Below are 20,420 nucleotides of genomic sequence, written 5' to 3'. Positions count from 1 at the left end.
AATAGTTGCCAAATAATACAGCAGTTCTGTAGGTTTGAATAGGTAACAGAAGAGTGGTGTGCTAGGAGATACATCTTACAGTAATATGGAAGAGGAACTGAAATGGGAGAGGAAAAGTCAGCCTTTTAAGTAACTCAGAACTAAGGTAATCATACTAGCAAACACTTATAGAACACAATATGCCAGGTACTGTTCTAAGAACTTTGCATATAATAATGCTTCTAATCTTCTTAATAACCCTATGTGACAAGCCTATTATTATTATCCCCATTTTACCGATAAGGAAGCCAAGGCCCAGGTTAAGTAACTGGCTGAAGATGTCTTAGCAGTGAGCATATCCATGAAAAAAAACTTTCTTTTCGTCAGTCACAGTACATATATACCTATAAATAGACAACAAAACAAAAAACGGCAATCTCAACCTACCAACAAGAATAGGGACTACAACAGTGCTTTACCAGGCAGGGATGGAGCGCATTCAGCAGCAACATCCCTTTTCCCCCATCCTATAACTTCAATGTCAACACCATCCTCTCCCCAGTTTCAGTCAGCATTCCCAGCTGACTAAAAACCTCACTTAGCAAGGACACCTTCTCCCTAATCACCCTTACGTGCCCTATTCCTAAAATAAGGCTTCACAAAATTAAAAAACTTTTCAAGAATGCTAAAGATCTCTGGAAAAGAGAACATAAGGGTAAAACCATTTAAAAAAGAAACTCCATGACTTCATGATCCATTGGATGAATATAGGTGAGGAAAGAGACTAAAAGAAAAAAAAAAATCCCAGTTTCTAGTTACAAGACTTTAGAAAGGTTGTAAAAAGAAATAAAAATAAATGTCCATAAAAAGCTTGCACACAAATTTTCAAAACAGCTTTACTTGCAATAGTCAAAAACTGGAAATGATGCAACTATCAACCAATAAGTGAATTAATGGTATATCACAACACAGGGATATTACTAAGGAACATAAAAAAGAACTGCTGATACACACAACAACACGGGTAAATATCACAGACATTATGCCAAGAGAAAGAAGCCAAGCACAAAAACACATACTGTGAGATTCCATTTCTACGTAACTCTAGAAAAGACAAATCTAACTCACAATAACAGAAATCACATCAGTGGCTGTCTAAGAATAAGAGTAGAATGAGACTGTTCAGGAATTTTTAGATGAAATATAAATGTTCTATATTTCACTAGGTTGACGGTTACAGTCACTGATCTGTACGTTAAAAATGTGAATTTTACTGCCAAGTAAATTGTTTGTTTAGTCACTAAGTTGCGCCCTTGGTAAAGTTAACTTTTTAAAAAAATGTTTTGCAAGAAGAGATGAAAAAGATGAGTTCTTTTTAGATATGTTGAACCTGATGTGCCTATAGATAACCAAGAAGTACAAAACTTCTTAGACAGGCAGTTGGATATACAGGATGGGGTTGGGAGAGGCACTGGAAAGAACAGGGAGAAAAAGACGACCAGAGAGAGAAAGAAAAATATCAAGTGCTAAGAGACATCTACAGTTAAGGGAAGTCAGAAAGAACCAGTAAAACAAATTCTTAAGAAGGAGATAATCTAAAAATAAGCCCTTTTCTTCTAACCAAGGTAAGAAGACAGTTTTACAGATCAGAGTTACTTGTTTCCTTTAATCTTTTCTAAGGTTTTCTTATAAAAATTCCTACTCCTGACTCAGCTTTCAACTTGAATTTTCTATTCTCAACAGCTAGACTCCCTCTTATTCTAATTACCAACACCCCTATGACCACATACCTAAAAAGAAACGCTCACTAAGAGTAATAGAAAGGCATATCACATACACTAGCATTTCATGTACAAAGAACTGATGAAAGATTCTCACACTCAAAAAATTAGAGAAAATGAGGTGGATGAACCTAGAGCCTTCTATACAGAGTAAAGTAAGTCAGAAAGAGAAACACAAAAATTATATATTAATACATATAGACAGCAAGGAGATCAACCCAGTCAATCCCAAAGGAAATTAATCCTGAATATTCACTGGAAGGACTGAAGCAAAAGCTCCAAAATTTTGGCTACCTGATGCGAAGAGCTGATTCACTGAAAAAGACCCTGGTGCAAGGAAAGATTAAGGACAGGAGAAGGGGGCAGCAGATAGTTTGAGCGAACTGTGGGAGATAGTGAAGGACAGGGAAGCCTGGCATACTGCAGTCCACGGGGTTGCAGAGTCGGACACGACTGAGTGACTAAACAACAATGGAATGTAGAAAGATGGTACTGATGAACCTATCTGCAGGGCAGCAATGGAGATGCAGACACACAGAACAAACTTGTGGACATGGTGGGGGGCAGTGAGTACGAAGGAGAGAGTGGGACAGATGGAGAGTAGCATGAAAACCTACACACTAACCTATGTAAAATAGACAGCCAGTGGGAATTTGCTGGATGACTCAGGGAACTCAAACCAGGGCTCTGTGACAATCTAGAGGGGTGAGATGGGGTGGGAGGGAGGCTTAAAAGTGAGGGGACATATGTATACCTATAGCTGATCCATGTTGATGTACAGCAGAAACCAACACGATACTGTAATTATCCTTCAATTAAAAATTTAAAAAATCTAAAAGAAGAGTGAAAAAAATTAGAGAAAAGGTTCAGTAGAGTGATACAGGCAGAAACCCAGAGAGAAGGCAGTAAAAAACAGAATAAATAAATAAGACACGGCAGATGTTAATCTGTGAAACTTTAAAATGCAGTGAAATTAGTCTATACTTGTAACATTTTGCAAAAATCTTAGACAAAAAATGTTATTTACAAGAATATCACTGCTAATTCATTTAAGTCTAATTAACAATATTAAGTCAAATCAACAATATTTGATTGATTAATCAATCAGTTTTTTCCCCTCCTTCTACCCTACCACCAAATAGTTTCTACCCAACCAAATAAGAGTACAACTCAGGCTTTACAGACACTCCTGGCTCCATCACTTACTGGCTATGTGATCTTAAGTTATTTAACTTCAAGAGCATCAGTTATCCCCTATAAAATGCAACTTGCTATTTACCTTTCAGGGATGTTATGAAAAACTTAAATAAAACATGTATTAATATATGTGTGTGTGTGTGTATACACACACATATGAAGTAGTACCTGGCCCACAGTTAAATGCTCAATAAACAGTGGGTCTTTTTACTACTAAAATTCTAATCATAAATGTCACATAATTCATTTTTGAAATGACTAAATAAGCTGTATATCAACATATATTTATCATAGCTAAAATATTTCAGTTCTCCTTTTCAGGACATACTGTACTTTTTTACCCTCTCTGTGAAATCTCTTAAGACCATTTAACTTGTTTTGGCCAATAAATGATAAGCCAAAATGATATGATCCTCTTCTAGAAAGACACTTTAAGAACCAGTGAGTTCTTAACAGTCTCCTTCCCATGGCCAAAGATCATGGAACCATGTGATGGAATCTCCATTAATCTGAGATCCTACATAGTAAGAACAAACAGAATGCCCCACCAGCCCACACTATATACACATCATGTCAAGCAAAAAAGCATTTGTCCTGTTAAAAGTCACTGAAATCTTTGAACTGTTTGTTACCACTACATAACCTGGTCTCTCCTGATTGATACACAACCAAAGCCAAATCACTATCTTTCCTTTTCTTGAAAAATTAGAGTCATTCTTAACATATCCTTTCCCCTACCTCTAGTGAACTGATTTCCATCAATATTTCTACCTTCAGTTCAGTTCAGTCGCTCAGTTGTGTCTGACTCTTTGTGACCCCATGAATCGCAGCACACCAGGCCTCCCTGTCCATCACCAACTCCCGGAGTTCACCCAGCCTCATGTGCATCAAGTTGGTGATGCCATCCAACCATCTCATCGTGTCGTTCCCTTCTCCTCCTGCCCCCAATCCCTCCCAGCATCAGGGTCTTTTCCAATGAGTCAACTCTTCGCATGAGGTGGTCAAAGTATTGGAGTTTCAGCTTTAGCATCAGTCCTTCCAATGAACACCCAGGACTGGTCTCCTTAAGGATGGACTGGTTGTATCTCCTTGCAGTCCAAGGGACTCACAAGAGTCTTCTACAACCAATACCACAGTTTCAAAGATTCGATTCTTCCGTGCTCAGCTTTGGAGCCTGGAAAGCTGCAGTCCATGGGGTCACTGAGGGTCGGACACAACTAAGCGACTTCACTTTCACTTTTCACTTTCATGCATTGGAGAAGGAAATGGCATCCCACTCCAGTGTTCTTGCCTGGAGAATCCCAGGGACGAGGGAGCCTGGTGGGCTGCCGTCTATGGGGTCGCACAGAGTCAGACACATTGAAGTGACTTAGCAGCAGCAGCAGCAGCTTTCTTCACAGTCCAACTCTCACATCCATACATGACCACTGGAAAAACCATAGCCTTGACTAGATGGACCTTTGTTGGCAAAGTAATGTCTCTGCTTTTTAATATGCTATCTAGGTTGGTCATAACTTTCCTTCCAAAGAGTAAGTGTCTTTTAATTTCATTGCTGCAATCACCATCTGCAGTGATTTTGGAGCCCAGAAAAATAAAGTCTGACACTGTTTCCACTGTTTCCCCATCTATTTCCCATGAAGTGATGGGACCAGAAGCCAATATCTTCATTTTTTGAATCTTGAGCTTTAAGCCAACTTTTTCACTCTCCTCTTTCACTTTCATCAAGAGGCTTTTTAGTTCCTCTTCACTTTCTGCCATAAGGGTGATGTCATCTGCATATCTGAGGTGACTGATATTTCTCCCGGCAATCTTGATTCCAGCTTGTGCTTCTTCCAGCCCAGCATTTCTCATGATGTACTCTGCAAATAAGTTAAATAAGCAGGGTGACAAAGCCTTGACGTACTCCTTCTCCTATTTGGAACGAGTCTGTTGTTCCATGTCCAATTCTAACTGTTGCTTCCCGACCTGCATATAGGTTTCTCAAGGGGCAGGTCAGGTGGTCTGGTATTCCCATCTCTTTCAGAATTTTCCACAGTTTCTTGTGATCCACACAAAGGCTTTGGCATAGTCAATAAAGCAGAAGTAGATGTTTTTCTGGAACAGTTGCTTTTTCCATGATCCCGCAGATGTTGGCAATTTGATCTCTGATTTCTTTGCCTTTTCTGAAACCAGCCTGAACATCTGGAAGTTCACGGTTCACATACTGCTGAAGCCTGGCTTGCAGAATTTTGAGCATTACTTTACTAGCATGTGAGATGAGTGCAATTGTGCGGTAGTTTGAGCATTCTTTGGCACTGCCTTTCTTTGGGATTGGAATGAAAACTGACCTTGTCCAGTCCTGTGGCCACTGGTGACTTTTCCAAATTTGCTGGCATATTGAGTGCAGCACTTTCACAGCATCATCTTTCAGGATCTGAAACAGCTCAACTGGAATGCCATCACCTCCACTAGCTTTGTTCGTAGTGATGCTTTCTAAGGCCCACCTGACTTCACATTCCAGGATGTCTGGCTCTGGGTAAGTGATCACACCATTGTGATTATTTGGGTCGTGAAGATCTGTTTTGTACAGTTCTTCTGTGTATTCTTGCCACCTCTTCTTAATATCTTCTGCTTCTGTTAGGTCCAGACCATTTCTGTCCTTTATCGAGCCCATCTTTGCATGAAATGTTCCCTTGGTATCTCTAATTTTCCTGAAGAGATCTCTAGTCTTTCCCATTCTGTTGTTTTCCTCTATTTTTTTGCATTGATCGCTGAGGAAGGCTTTCTTATCTCTCCTTGCTAATCTTTCGAACTCTGCATTCAAATGGGAATATCTTTCCTTTTCTCCTTTGCTTTTTGCTTCTCTTCTTTTCACAGCTATTTGTAATCTCTCTCAAATCCATCATCTGAGCGCTACTCTTTACAGGCTTCTGAAATGACCTTCTAACCAACCTCTCTATGTATAATTTTTGCCCATCTATTCTCTGCAATAATTCCAGAATAATCTTTTCAAAACATAAATCTGATCATACCATACCCTTGGTTTTATATGGTTTTCATATCAAATAGGAGCACAGCAAAAAAGGGCCTTCAAGAAATAACTGTCAGAGGGACTTTCCTGGTGGTCCAGTGACTAAGACTCTACACTCCCAATGCAGGGGGCCCTGGGTTTGATCCCTGGTCAAGGAACTAGATTCCAGATGTCACAACTAAAAGATCCTGCATGCCTCAACTAAGACCCAGTGCAGACAAATATTTTTCTAAATTAATTTTAAAAAACAACACAGATTAATTTAAAAAAAAAAAAAGAAAAAAGAAATAACTGTGAGAGATGCTGGAAATGTTCCATATGTTGTTGTGCATGGGAGTTACATGAGTATATAAATCTGCAAAAATTCAACAAGCTTACACTTAATATTTATGCATTATGCTGCACTAATTATAACTCAATTAAATAGTTTAAAAGAGACATGGCCCTATTTTTCAGCTTCATTTTACTGAATTTCCATTCCAAACAACATAAATAGCCTACAGCCACAAACTATCAGTAATTACACTCTTAGACATTGATCTTTCATGTTCTCAGGTATACAATTTCCTTTCCACTCCTACTTTTCTTCAAGATTCATACAATATTTCACTCCCATAAGGGGTCACTCCACCCAAACATTCCTTGACTTTCCTTCACTTGTACAATAACAGCTCTTTGTAACTTTTTCACTATGCCAGTGAGTCTCAATAAGAGGTGATTTTACTCCCCAGGGGGCATTTGACAATGTCTGGAAACATTTTTAATTGTCACAACTGGGGAGAGGGAGTGTTTCTGGTATCTAAAGGTAAAGGCTAGGGATACTGCAAATGGTCTTATAAATATACAACACAGACCCCCACGACAATGAATAATTCTACCTAAAATGTCAATATTGCCATGGTTGAGAAATTCTGCACTACGTTTTTGTATGATACAATATGTCTGCAAGTCCGTTTCCCTGCTAAACTGAAAAAAAAAATAGGAGAGATTAAATCATACTCATTTCAGTATTCCAGCATCAGTTCACTTCACTTCACTTCAGTCGCTCAGTCATGTCCGACTCTTTGCAACCCCATGAATCACAGCATGCCAGGCCTCCCTGTCCATCACCAACTCCCGGAGTTCACTCAGACTCACGTCCATCGAGTCAGTGATGCCATCCAGCCATCTCATCCGCTGTTGTCCCCTTCTCCTCCTGCCCCCAATCCCTCCCAGCATCAGAGACTTTGCCAATGAGTCAACTCTTTGTATGAGGTGGCCAAAGTACTGGAGTTTCAGCTTTAGCATCATTCCTTCCAAAGAAATCCCAGGGCTGATCTCCTTCAGAATGGACTGGTTGGATCTCCTTGCAGTCCAAGGGACTCTCAAGAGTCTTCTCCATAGTACCTAGCAAATAGCATTTAAAAATGTATAATAAGAGATGTCATCACTGAACCTATTTTGATAATCACAGTGCCTGGAATGTAGCACTCAAAAGATACATAACAAGTACATGTGTTATTACAGAATCTTATTTTAATACTAAAGCTATACAGTATACTAGCTACACTGGTAGTCTTTAAATTTAAATTCCATCAATTAACATTCTGATCTGATGCTTTCATAGTACAAACCAACAGATCATAAACTATAATCTATGTATTTCAAGTAGTTAAATTGAAATTGATATCTGTATTAAGTTACTGCTAACTGCTAAGCCACTTCAGTCGTGTCTGACTCTGTGTGACCCCATAGACGGCAGCCCACCAGGCTCCCCTGTCCCTGGGATTCTCCAGGCAAGAACACTGGAGGGGGTTGCCATTTCCTTCTCCAATGCATGAAAATGAAAAGTGAAAGTGAAGTCGCTCAGTCGTGTCTGACTCTTAGCGACCCCATGGACTGCAGCCTACCAGGCTCCTCTGCCCAAGGGATTTTCCAGGCAAGAGGACTGGAGTGGGGTGCCATTGTCTTCTCCGATATTAAGTTAAGCTTAGACCAAATATGAGTAAACCAAATAGCTTAATGACTATGTTTGAAAAGGATTAAAAGAATAAAACTTAAAAAAAAATGTTTTAATCACATATCACAATGCCACCTGAATAAGATAAAGCAGAATAATAGAAAACTAAAATGTGGGATACCATTTCACTTAATATTAATCCAATATTAATTTATATTAAAAAAAAACCATAATGGTGGTATACCTTAATGTATTGTCAAAAACAACTACACTTTTTGTATTACTTAATAAACATTCTGTATCTCAACAACAGAACCATTTTATTGGTGATGACTGGATTTATCACCTCTAAGATAACCATAAAATACATTTTAGATGCTTGCTTACTGTATCTATTTCACTATTCCTCCCCTAATATATTCCATGCCATCTCCTGGAAGGTTGAAAGAAAATGTGTATTTACAAGGCTCTTAAATTAACCAGATGCCTTGTTAAATTTAGTTGTTTAGAGTAGACAGACTGTAAAATGTTAGGAGACTAAGTATTCAACTGAAGGAAAATTTTTGAGATAATGATTTATTATTAAACTATCTGTATTCCAAATCTGATAAATAAAAATGAAAGTTCTTAATTTGATCCCTATCTAAAGTTCTCAAAACATTTAACTGCCAATGTGGGTCCATTCTCATTGAAAAAAAAAAAAAAAAAAGCAAAATCATTGGAAAAGACCCTGGTGCTGGGAAAGATTGAAGACGGGAGGAGAAGGGGATGACAGAGGATGAGATGGTTGGACGGCATCACCGACTCAACGGACATGAGTTTGGGTAAACTCCGGGAGTTGGTGATGGACAGGGAGGCTTAGTGTGCTGCAGTCCATGGGGTCACAAAGTTGGACACCACTGAGCAATTGAACTGAACCTATTAATACTAAATGCAAAAGCAAAACAAAAAATAAATTTAAAAACCCACCACCCTTATCATTGATTTGATGATTAAATAATAATATCTATTTCGTATGTATTCAACCAAAGAAAAACTCATCTGGTAACAATCCATTATTTAGGGTTTTAGTAAAACTTATTTTACTACAGGAATAAACTCTCTTGTAAAGCTTATTCTTCTAACTTATCAAAGTATCTAATATACATTACAAAACAAAATTCATGTATCACTATTTTTGTTTTCCCCTAAAACCATGCTATTTTTGAACACAGTGATTTTTCCAGTTTACATTTGCATGCATATCTACAATAAGCTCAATCAAAGTATCACATAAACAAAGAAATATCCAAATTCTATACTTTCTACTGTTAGCATTCAAGTTTTTCTACTACAGAACATTTCTCTCCTAAACAGAAAATTTTCACATCTTTTCCTTCTTAAAATCCTTTTAGCCTTAAGTTTTGCAGCATTACTTCATAGAACTGAACTTTCATACATAACACACAAAACGATTTTGTCAGTCTCTAAATTAAAGATAAAAGGATCTTTTCATTACTCTATGTTTAAATTATTTGTGCTTTTCCAGGTAACGGAAAAATTACCATCACTAACAATCACATAAAGTAAAGAATGTGAAAGTGAGAAAATCATACTGCACCCCAGGACTCAGAACCCTTGAATTTTAAGAAACAACTGAAATAGTATACTCCTATGAAGTGATGGTCTCTATAAAACATCACAATCATCATCTACCATTTACACAGCAAGAGTTTATTTAAATTCTATATATTAAATACTATAATATATACCATACAGTTTTCTGTGCAACGTTGAAGAGTCAAGTTTCCTTATCAAGTACAATTACATATTAATAAGTTATTATAATCAAGGATTATGGATGCTTTTGGCAAAGAGACAAAGCTTTTCCAATTTTGAGTGACACTAAATTCCCAAGCGTAAAAAAGGAAAAAAACCTTGACCTTGTTTAATAATGCTGTTCATCAACTTTTTTTTGAAACTTTTCTCAGTTTTCATGGGAATAAATTGGAAGAAATCAACCCAAAATACAAACTATAGAGACTTGTAACTACTATCATAAGTCAATTAAAAACATCAAAACATAAGGATATCATTAGACAATGCACAGAAGTACACTGAAATTTTTCAAATATACTCAATACATTTAGTCATATAATAAACTTTATTGAATTACATGTTACAACTAGTAGTTTAAATCTACATATGCCTCAAATAAAAATATATTTTATTATGCTCCAATAAAGTTTTTTTTTAATAAATTCTGCAATTCGTGAGAAACTGCCCTCACGTAAGTAAGATGTGACATTAGATATGTGATAATATATTCCCCAAAATAAAAACCTCAGAAGTTATCATCATACCCCAAACTGCTGGCATCCTGCCCAGGACTTACTAGACAAAGTCTTCAGTACCCTACAAGATTTAAGACCTAGGGAAGGTAAATATGTGCAACATAACTAACAAATAGATGAGAGACGAGAATCAGGAGAGACTGAAAGTAGAGTTGTTGAAAGAAAAAAAAAAATAAGCATACTCAGATATGAGGGTTCAAAAAGAAATTTCAAAACAATTTAACTGTGTATCCAGAACTCATAAAGTCAAAACAAGTTTCCCATTACAATGCTCACCTTTACTTACACATCACACTCTGACATTTCCCCATTATTTTTCATTAAAAAAAAAACTGGTGTTGTGATCCACTAAATTGAATTGACAAGTCACTAATGGGTCACAACCTAAAATTTGAAAAGAACTGGTTTAGAGGAACTGACAACCACGGGAAGGTCCCTGCTTTCCTCTGAATATCTAGTTTGAGAAAACTATTTAAGTGGAAAAAATGAAAAGATAGAATTCCTCCACGGCAGGGACCAAGTCTTATTGGCACATAATCATCACTTAACATTTGCTGAATTAATATACTGTGGAATATAAAGCATGTTCAAGGTGGGACATACCTACAAAACATACCTAGAAAAAGCCTTAGGAGAACACAACTACTTTGAATTCCTTCAAAGCCAGGGACACTGAAAAGAGTTTCAGGAAGTAGAAGTATGCGACTTAGAAGTCTCCTTGGACTGCAAGAAGATCAAACCAGTCAATCCTAAAGAAAATCAACCCTCAAATATTCATTGGAAGGGCTGCTGATAACGCTGAAACTCCAAAACTCTGGCCACCTGATTCGAAGAGCCAAGTCACTGTAAAAGACCCTGATGCAGGGGGAAACGAGGCAAAAGGAGAATCGGGTGGCAGAGGATGAGATGGTTAGATATTAATAGCATCACTGACTCAATGGACATGAATTTGAGCAAACTCCGGGAGATGGTGGAAGACAGAGGAGCCTGGCGGGCTACAGTCCATGGCGTTGCAAAAAGCTAGATGCAAACTCAGCGAACACCAACAACCACCAAAAGGAAAGGAAATTTTGCCTTCAAGACAGGTTTACATCCAGCAAAGGAAAAAGAAAATCTCTTACAGAACCACATAGTAGTTCATTATAGGTACAAAAAGTTTGCAAGCTACCCTTGGTTAGAAAGTGTAACCTTTTCTGGGACTTCTGTGATGGTCCAGTGGCTAAGACTCTGAGCTCCCCATGGAGGGCACTGGGGTTTGATCCCTGGTCAGAAAACTAAATTCCACATGCCGAAACTAAAGATCCTGCATGCAGCAATGAAGATCGAAGATCCCACGTGGTAAGTAGGACTCAGTAAGCCAAATAAATATTACTTAAAAAAAGAAATTCTAACCATTTCTTTTAAAAATATGTTATATGTGTCTATACATATACACACATACACAGATATATATAGAGAAAGAGAGCTCCAAATGTATAAATCCAACTTCAAATAAAAATTATGGAATATAATTCATTCTTAAAAATTAAGACTCCCTATCTTCATCTGTAAACATTTATTAAGTGGCCAGTATGTGAAAGCCAACATCTTATTGAGTGCTTACTACGTATCAAGCAATATGTTAAGTACTTAACAAGGATTATCCCATTTAAACCTAACCACCTTATAAAGTAGACATTATTTTCATTTTATAGACCAGGAAGAAGTGTTCAGTCAGACGACTTGACGACTCTTTGCAACCAAGGACGGTAGCCTGCCATGCTCCTGTCCATGGAACTCTCCAGGCAAGAATACTAGAGTGGGTTGCCATTCCCCTCTCCAGAGGATCTTCTCAACCCAGGGACTGAACCCAGGTCTCCTCCATTGCAGGCGGATTCTTTACCATCTGAGCCACCAGGGAAGTGTGTTAGTCACTCAGTTGTGTCCAACTTCTTGAGACCCCATGGACTGTAGCCCATCAGGCCTGTCTGTCTATGGGATTTTCCAGGCAAGAATACTGGAGTGGGTTGCCATTTCCTTCTCTGAGCCACCAGGGAAAGTGAGGCTTAAAAAAGTGACATAAAGAAGTCACACAGCTAATAAATGGTGAAAATAAGATACATTAAGTACCAGTTTATTATTGATGACTACAGATCCAAATACTGTGCTCCATACCATTATCTGTTGATGCTTTTCTCAAAGGAGAAGGCAATGGCACCCCACTCCAGTACTCTTGCCTGGAAAATCCCATGGACGGAGGAGCCTGGTAAGCTGCAGTCCATGGGGTCTCGAAGAGTCAGAGACGACTGAGTGACTTCACTTTCACGCATGGGAGAAGGAAATGGCAACCCGCTCCAGTGTTCTTGCTTGGAGAATCCTAGGGACGGGGGAGCCTGGCGGGCTGCCGTCTATGAGGTTGCACAGAGTCAGACACGACTGAAGCGACTTAACAGAAGCAGCAGCAGCTTTTCTCAAAAACTGAACTTCGCATGTGTCTTCCTTAAATGAAGTAATTCATTTATTTCTGAATCTGCACAACACTAACATATAGAATAATTTTATCAAAAGTAAAAATCATCCCCTTCTTAACTTTAAAGTTAAATTAGGGTACATTAAATGTAGTTATGTTTACGTAACAATGCCAGTGTCATTGAGATTTTTAACAGGCTATATATTTACTATGTAAAGTATTTAGTAACCTGTACTTTCACTAAGTCTATTTACATGCCAAGTACTTCATATTGTGAAATATGGGCCTTTTATGGGCCACTCAATTTTGTCACTAGGTAAGAGGATGCAGCCTTAAACTCTATTTCAGAACAAAAAGTCATCTTCTAGCACAAGCAAGAGAGACTGATATAGAAATAATTGTTACCAAATGTTGACAGAACATCCCAATTGAAATTGTTTCTAGTCCCTCCATACAATTTTTAAATTCATGTGGATTTTTAAAGAAAGGTATGAGACACTTTAATGTCTCATAAATATTAAATATTAATTTTTATCATTAAAAATTAAAAATTTTAATCCAATATAATGGATTTGTATTTTTTACATTTACGTTTTATTTTTTAGTTCTACCAGTTTATTGCTACCAACCCATCTCCCTCCACCCTCTTGCATGCATGCTCAGTCATCTAACCCCATGGGCTATAGCCCGCCAGGCTCCTCTGTCCATGGACTTTTCCAGGCAAGAATACTGGAGTGGGTTGCCATTTCTTTCTCTTACACTCACATTTTAAAATTTGAAACCTTGAACAATATGAAAAATAATCCAGCCATGAACAAGTACAGAAACCTAAAGGTGGATGAACATACGTTGGCATTCTAATACAACAATCTCACTTTTATTTTTGACTACGGAATTGACACTTTAGAAGAGATTCATTCATATATGATCCGGAACTGAACACCAGCCCTTAACTAATACATATAAAAAAGCTCCTAATTTCTAAAAGGTTAATAGTATGAGTGCAATTATTACAACAGACTACCGATAACCAAAAAGATACACACAGGAGAGATAAAATGATTTTAATATTTGGGTTTTTTTTATTTTAATATTTGAAGTGGTCAAATGAAAAACAGAATTTATTTCCAGGTAATCTGAATAACAGATTAATCTCAAATGTAAATTCAATGCCAACAGCTGGCCCTCTAAATAACTTCTGGATTTACTAAGTATTCATATCCACTGCGTGCATGCTAAGTCGTTTCAGTCATGTCCGACTCTGTGACCCTATGGACCGTCACCCACAGACTCCTCTGTCCACGAAATTCTCCTGGCAAAAATACTAGAATGGATTGCTGTGCCCTCCTCCAGCTCCATATCTACTAAGTACTAGCAAATTCTTAAATTACACTTTTTATGGTTAAGAGTATTTGGTTCTTCTAGTATTTTGCAAGTAATTAGTTTCTTTCATACTAGTGGGATGGCATCATAACATGGGATCAAGTATCATGCATATACTTTGATATGCAGAAAGCATGGTGTATAGTAACATGGTCAATTAACTGCATATCTACTGTTCTCCTAAAATATATATTACAGAAAATACAGTAACTACTTTCTATTCAGTTCACTCATACCTTTGGTCCTGTATATTGTTATGTTTCTTTAAAACCTCTCACAGTTTAAATGTTTGAGAAAATATCCTTTAATTTGGAAGGATACTTAGTTACTGTCAAGATAATTCTATATAAAACCTTTTAAAACCAAATTCTTTCTAACAAATTCTTCCATCTATAAAGCATGAGAAATACAACAAAATTAGCAAATCAGATACGAGAATGCCAAAAATTAAGTCATTAAAAGGGAATTCAGAGAGTCAGTTGTGAAAGAACAGGAAGTGATGTCCACTGCCATTTTGCAGATGAACTATTTAGAAACACAAGAGGTACCATACTAATCTGGAATCAACCAACTCACACTAATAGTTCTCAGTATTCTCTTTCTGACAGCAGCATCAGAACTCAGCTGCCATAACCCTGTTTTTCCCCTAATAATGAATTTATCTAACTGGTCATGAACATAATTTTACCACTTGTAGCAGAATTCCTACCAACTATTGACAAGGGTCTCTTTATAATTGTTCTAAAGAGTACTTCTTAGTTCCAGCATTCTGATGTATAGCAAGTAGTTTACCTACATCCTGTCTACATCCTTCAGTTTTGTAGCCCTTATTGATAAATCCTCTCTCTGCATCTTTGAAAGACAAAAACAGACACTCTTTAGTAAGCAGTAAGCTGGGGTTTACACATGCTAGTAATATATGAATTAATTATCAACAACAAGCCATAACATAGAGAATTAAACTTTACATCACAGTCTGCCATACAGGGAAAAACTGCCCACCACAACATGCAGCATCGTGCCATGAAATAAAGATTCAAATGAGAAGTGCTGTTTAAATGAATTCAGATAAAAAATCAAGAGAATAAAGAAAGCAAGGAGAATTCCATTTGCCGAGTAAAAATAATAAAAACTGACTTAACATAGCATTAACGTGTCCTCCTATATTAAAATCATGAAATAAGACAAAATCTAAATTAATGCTTAACACTAGTACTGCCTCTAACATCTTTAAATCTTTGTCTTAAAATGGGTTTCAAAATGCAACACACACCAAAAGAGCTCTGATGGACAATGTAAAATGTAGATGGCAGGGAAGTATTTAAAAACAAGTCAGCCACCAAGTAAAGCTTAAACACTAAATACAACTTGCTAGTAAAATGTCAAGACATGATCTCTGTATTTAGTCATCTTCATCACTGTGTAACAGTTTTTTAATTATATGAATATTCAAGTATGGAACGTTTTGAACTCACCCATCAGTAAAGAGAAAAGTATCAACTACAGACTTCAAGACTACTCTGGTCACAAGAAGAACTTGGCAACATACTTCTAGAATGTAATTTTTAAAAAAATTTATTTCTATTCTACTAAGCAAAACCAATAAGTACTATTGTAAACCAGATAAGATGATTTGTCTTGAACAAATATGACATTCTGAAGCAAAAGTGGAAAATGACTTTTTGACTACAGAATATTCTATTACAGCATAATTAGGCAAATTAACGTTTATTTTTCCCTTACACTAAGAAACAAAGCATTTGCAATAGAAAAGTGTGTGGCCTAATCATTTCGGGAAAATTCCAATTTCAATATATACAAAATAGTATTAACCCTAAAAATTCACAGCTCAGGGAGAAGCAATGTCCATCAGACATCCTGTCTGTACAGAATAATCTTGAATAATTCTTCAAGTACTACAAAAGTCATAGGAAGAGGGGAGAAAAAGTGGGAAATCAGAGAAAACAAAATTATTTTACTTAAATCTTAACGAAAACCCAATATGCTCACACAGTCAATCTAGTGTTCAAATGAGAGAGCAAGAGAGACCATCAAAACTGTTCCTAACATGGCAGGGTCCCTCTTGAGTGACCATATCCTCGCAGTTAACAACAGAAACAGATATACTTCCCACGGACAGATCTCAGAGGAAGAGTATTAAACCGGTACTGTTATCGATTTAAAACCAAAGGAAAAGGGGTAACCTTTCTAAGGGAAGCGCCATTACTTCCCTCTCCCGCTCCCCCTCCCTTCAGTGTATACACGGGCCTGTGTATGAAGAAACTGCCTTGGACTTCTGCAGCACTGCAGCAGACTAAAGGATGGGGAAGGGTAGGGGGAAAGAAACGCTTCCATCACCCCTACAGAAGTGGGGTACAGAGTTCCTGGGGGGCGGGAGGAATCTACCCAGTAGACTACCCAAAGCAGTCTCCCTTCTCAAGAATACACAGACACTACAAAGAGGAGGGAGGAGCAGAGGGATCAGAAGGGAAGGGGACCCCGCGCCTTTAAGTCGGGGTGCACATCAACCCTGTCTCCCTAGGAGGGCCACACCTTCCTCGAGACATCCCCTTCCACCACCCCTTCCGGTGACCCTCAGGAAAGAGGAATGCAATTGCTCTTGCCCCTCAAAACAGGAGGGCGCCTAGCTCACCAGCTTCCTCACCCCACCCACAGAATCACAGACCCTCCTTGTCTCCCTCCCCCACCCCACCCCCACATCCCAGCTTCCGCGCAGCGGCCAGAGTGGGCCGAATTTCCCCGCCCCCTCCATGTCTCCCTTTCCCAAAGCAGAGGTGCCCTTACCCTTTCGCCGACAGGTCTGGGGCGGAGTAGGCAGGCGCAGCCCCCTGCAGCGCCGGGGGAGCCGCTACGCTGGAGGGCAAGGAGTGAGGAGGAGGAGGGGGCCAGGCGACAGACCGCCGCCCCCCCCCCCCGGAGCCCCAGCAAGCCGCCCAGCCCAAGCTCTGCGACAAGGGGCGGGGGGGGGGGGGGCGCGGGGACGACCGGGGTCGAGGAGGCGCCCTCAGCGCTTGGGCTCAGCTAAGATGGCGCGGGGAAGTGCCGGGAGCCGCCGCCGCCGCCGCCGCCGCCGCCTCGGGGGAACCGGCCCGGGCCTCGGCCGCCTCCTGTCCTCACACAGCCGAGGCCCTCTCGGTCCCCCGCCGCGGCCCCTCGGCGGGCGGGCCCACGCACAGCCCTCCGCCACCACCACCACCCCTGGGAAGGGGGCGCTCACAAAGGGAAGAGAGGCCCCGGGCCGGCCGGCCGGCGGCGGGGCGGGGTCCCCAGGGGCCGGAGGCCTCAGAGGTTGCGGGTGCCTCGCGCTCTCGGCCCGCGAAGGGCGCAGGCAAGCGGGACCCCTCCTCTCTGCTTAGGCAGGCGGCGGCACCGACTCACTCTCTTTGCCACCCTCCCTCTCTCTCTCCGAGCCCTGAAGCCACAGAGCCCGGCCGCTGCCCAGATTCCCCCCCTTTCCCAGACACCACTCCCCTCCTCCCGACAGTCATCCCAGTCTCCGATCTCGCGAGATTTCCCGCCTGACAGGCTCGACCCTGCGCGAGACAAGACTGCGTACGCGTGCACGCCCTCACGGGAACGCGCGAGTTCTTACCCTGGGCGGAGTCTCACGCGTGTCCCCGAGTTTACAGCCTCTGTCCAGCCCTGGCTCGCTCAGCTGGCGGAGCTCTTCTGCCACGCGGGCGTCAGGTGCGTTTATTTCACCCTGAAACCTAAGAAAGAAGAGCTTATCTGCTCTCCTCCGCCTCTGCTTTTCCCACTCCCAAAGTATGTGCACCCCCCTCCCCAATAAACCTGAGAATGAAGTTTTCCCTGACGTGTTGAATAATCCCCTTCTTACACACCTTACTTCAATCCCTCCTTGGAATTCGGAGATAAGCTGGTCAGCTTGATCAGTATATAATTGAGTTTTTCAGATTCGAAAAGTTTATAATAATTTTTGGAACGGTAATAAGAGAAATACAAATCTACACCGTCCTATATGTTAGCGATGGTAGAAAAAGGAGAAATTCTTGAAAAGTTTTTGTAGAGTGAGTAGGCTGAGTAATAAGAACAGCAAACAAACTGAAGAGTTCTAAGAGAAGACGCAGTGCTTCTCAGTTTTTGTAATGAAAACTTTTTAAAGGGGAAAAACCTCTTCAGTAGGCCACAAAGAGAGCAATTTTATTCAAGAACCAAAAGGTATGCCTAAAGTGCAGTCATAAAAAAAAATCTTTTTTCTTCAGTGTATAAAACTGGGATAAATAGATCTGCCGTGTGGGACTTGTGAGTGAATATGTACACCAGAACAATAATTGGAAGTTAAACTAGGCAAGTACATTGGCTGTGATCAGAAAAAAACTAGCTCTCTGCTTCAGCAGGATGTATGTATAATTTGTTCTCAATGTTCCCTCTCCTAGTAAGACTCCTTGCTTTGCAAATCAGTCATTACTCTTTTCATCTATATCATCAATCATTCTCAAAGGGGCAACTTCCCCTCAACATGAAAAACAAAAAAATGCCCTAATTTCTTCTTCTTTGAGGTTGAAGGAGAGATTACAATCTTCACCTTACCTCTCCTTCATAGACAAGTTCGTGGAAAAGTTGTATATCATCCCACCTCCACTGAAAATGAAAACTTTGATCCTGCCAAGGTCAAGAGTGACTTCCTAGTCATATCTAGTGGAGTTTTCATTTTGATCCCTTTCTTCTTGACATCTACAATAGTTGGCATAGTTGATACTCCTTTCATCTTGAAATTTGTGTTCCAACGGCAACCCACTCCAGTGTTCTTGCCTGGAGAATCCCAGGGACGGAGTAGCCTGGTGGGCTGCTGTCTATGGGGTCACACAGAGTTGGACACGACTGAAGTGACTTAGCAGCAGCAGCAGCAGCATGGCTCTTTCAGCACTGCTCAGAAACAGTTTTTCTTGTACCGTCCTGTTCCTGGAGCCCCTCTCCCACCACATACTCCTTAAATAAGGCCCTCCAATCCTGATCCCATTTTCTGAAAGTGTTACAGCAAGAATGTTCTCTTCTGGCTACTTTATACAGTTGGGAATGGAAAGAGATTCATGCTTTCCTGTAATATTTGTTCTTAATTTTTTATAGAAAATTTCAAACAAAAAAGGAGAATAGTAAACCTCATGACCATTATCCCAACTTCACTGGTTATCACACTTCATCATTCTTGTTTCACCTGTTCTCCCACAACCTTCTCCCTCACCCCAATGGGGGTTTATTTGTTTGGCTGTGCTGGATCTTCTTGCTGCATACAGGCTTTCTCTAGTTGAGGTGAGCAGGGGCTACTCTTCTTGAGCATGGGCTTCTCATTGCAGCGGTGTCTCTCTCGTTGTAGAGCACAGGCTCTAGGTGCACAGGCTTCAGTAGGTGTAGCATGCGGGCTCGATATTTGTGGCGCATGGACTCAGTTACTCTGTGGCACGTGAATCTTCCTTGACCAGGGATGGAACCCCTATCCCCTGCATTGGCAGGTCCATTCTTATCCAGTACCACTAGGGAAGTCCACCCCCATGCACTTTTAAGTAAATCTCTAATAAACCATGATAACACTTCACCTGTAAATATTTACTTTAATATGTATCTCTGTTTTCTGATAACTCTGGTATCTGAGTGCCAAAGAATTGATGCTTTTGAACTGTGGTGTTGGAGAAGACTCTTGAGAGTCCCTTAGACTGCAAGGAGATCAAACTGGTCAATCCTAAAGGAAATCAGTCCTGAATATTCATTGGAAGGACTGATGATAAAGCTGAATCTCTAATACTTTGGGCACCTGATGAGAAGAACTAACTCATTGGAAGAGACCCTGGTGCTGGGAAAGATTGAAAGCAGGAGAAGGGGATGACAGAGGATGAGATGGTTGGATGGCATCACTGGCTCGATGGACATGAGTTTGAGCAGGCTCTGGGAGTTGGTGATGGACAGGGAAGCCTGGCGTGCTGCAGTCCATGGGGTCGCAAAGAGTCAGACACAACTGAGCAACTGAACTGAATATGTATCTCTAATAAATACTTTTAACATAACCATGATTTCTTTATCACACCTTTACAATATGTCCTTAATATGATTTAATACCCAACTTATGTTCAGTTTTTTCCCCAATAGTTTCCAAAATATTATTTCATACCTTATTTATCTGAATCGGGATCTCCACTTTGCACTTGATTGATAAATATGTCTCTCAAGTTTCTTTTCATGTATAACATTTTCCCTTCCTTTTTTTCATCTTCCTTCCTTTTTTCTTCCTTTTTCACACAGAGTTTATTTGTTGATGAAACCAGATTACATATCTTAAGAACTTTCCACATTCTGGACTTGGCCAGTTGCATCC

The 20,420-nt window shown here is 39.9% G+C and overlaps 1 protein-coding gene across 1 annotated transcript in view; it reads right to left on the bottom strand.

Moving 5' to 3' along the window:
- Positions 1 to 17,565, bottom strand: part of TAOK1 (TAO kinase 1) — a 107,387-nt gene extending 89,822 nt beyond the window's left edge. Inside the window, exon 1 of the mRNA XM_018064345.1 lies at positions 16,877 to 17,565. The gene's annotated coding sequence lies outside the window, so the exon portion shown is untranslated. The remainder of the gene's footprint in view (positions 1 to 16,876) is intronic.

The sequence above is a fragment of the Capra hircus genome, chromosome 19 (genome assembly GCF_001704415.2).
Source record: "Capra hircus breed San Clemente chromosome 19, ASM170441v1, whole genome shotgun sequence".
NCBI lineage: Eukaryota > Metazoa > Chordata > Mammalia > Artiodactyla > Bovidae > Capra > Capra hircus.
The sequence above is the reverse complement of the archived record's forward strand: the minus strand, read 5'-3'. Positions and strand labels throughout refer to the sequence as shown.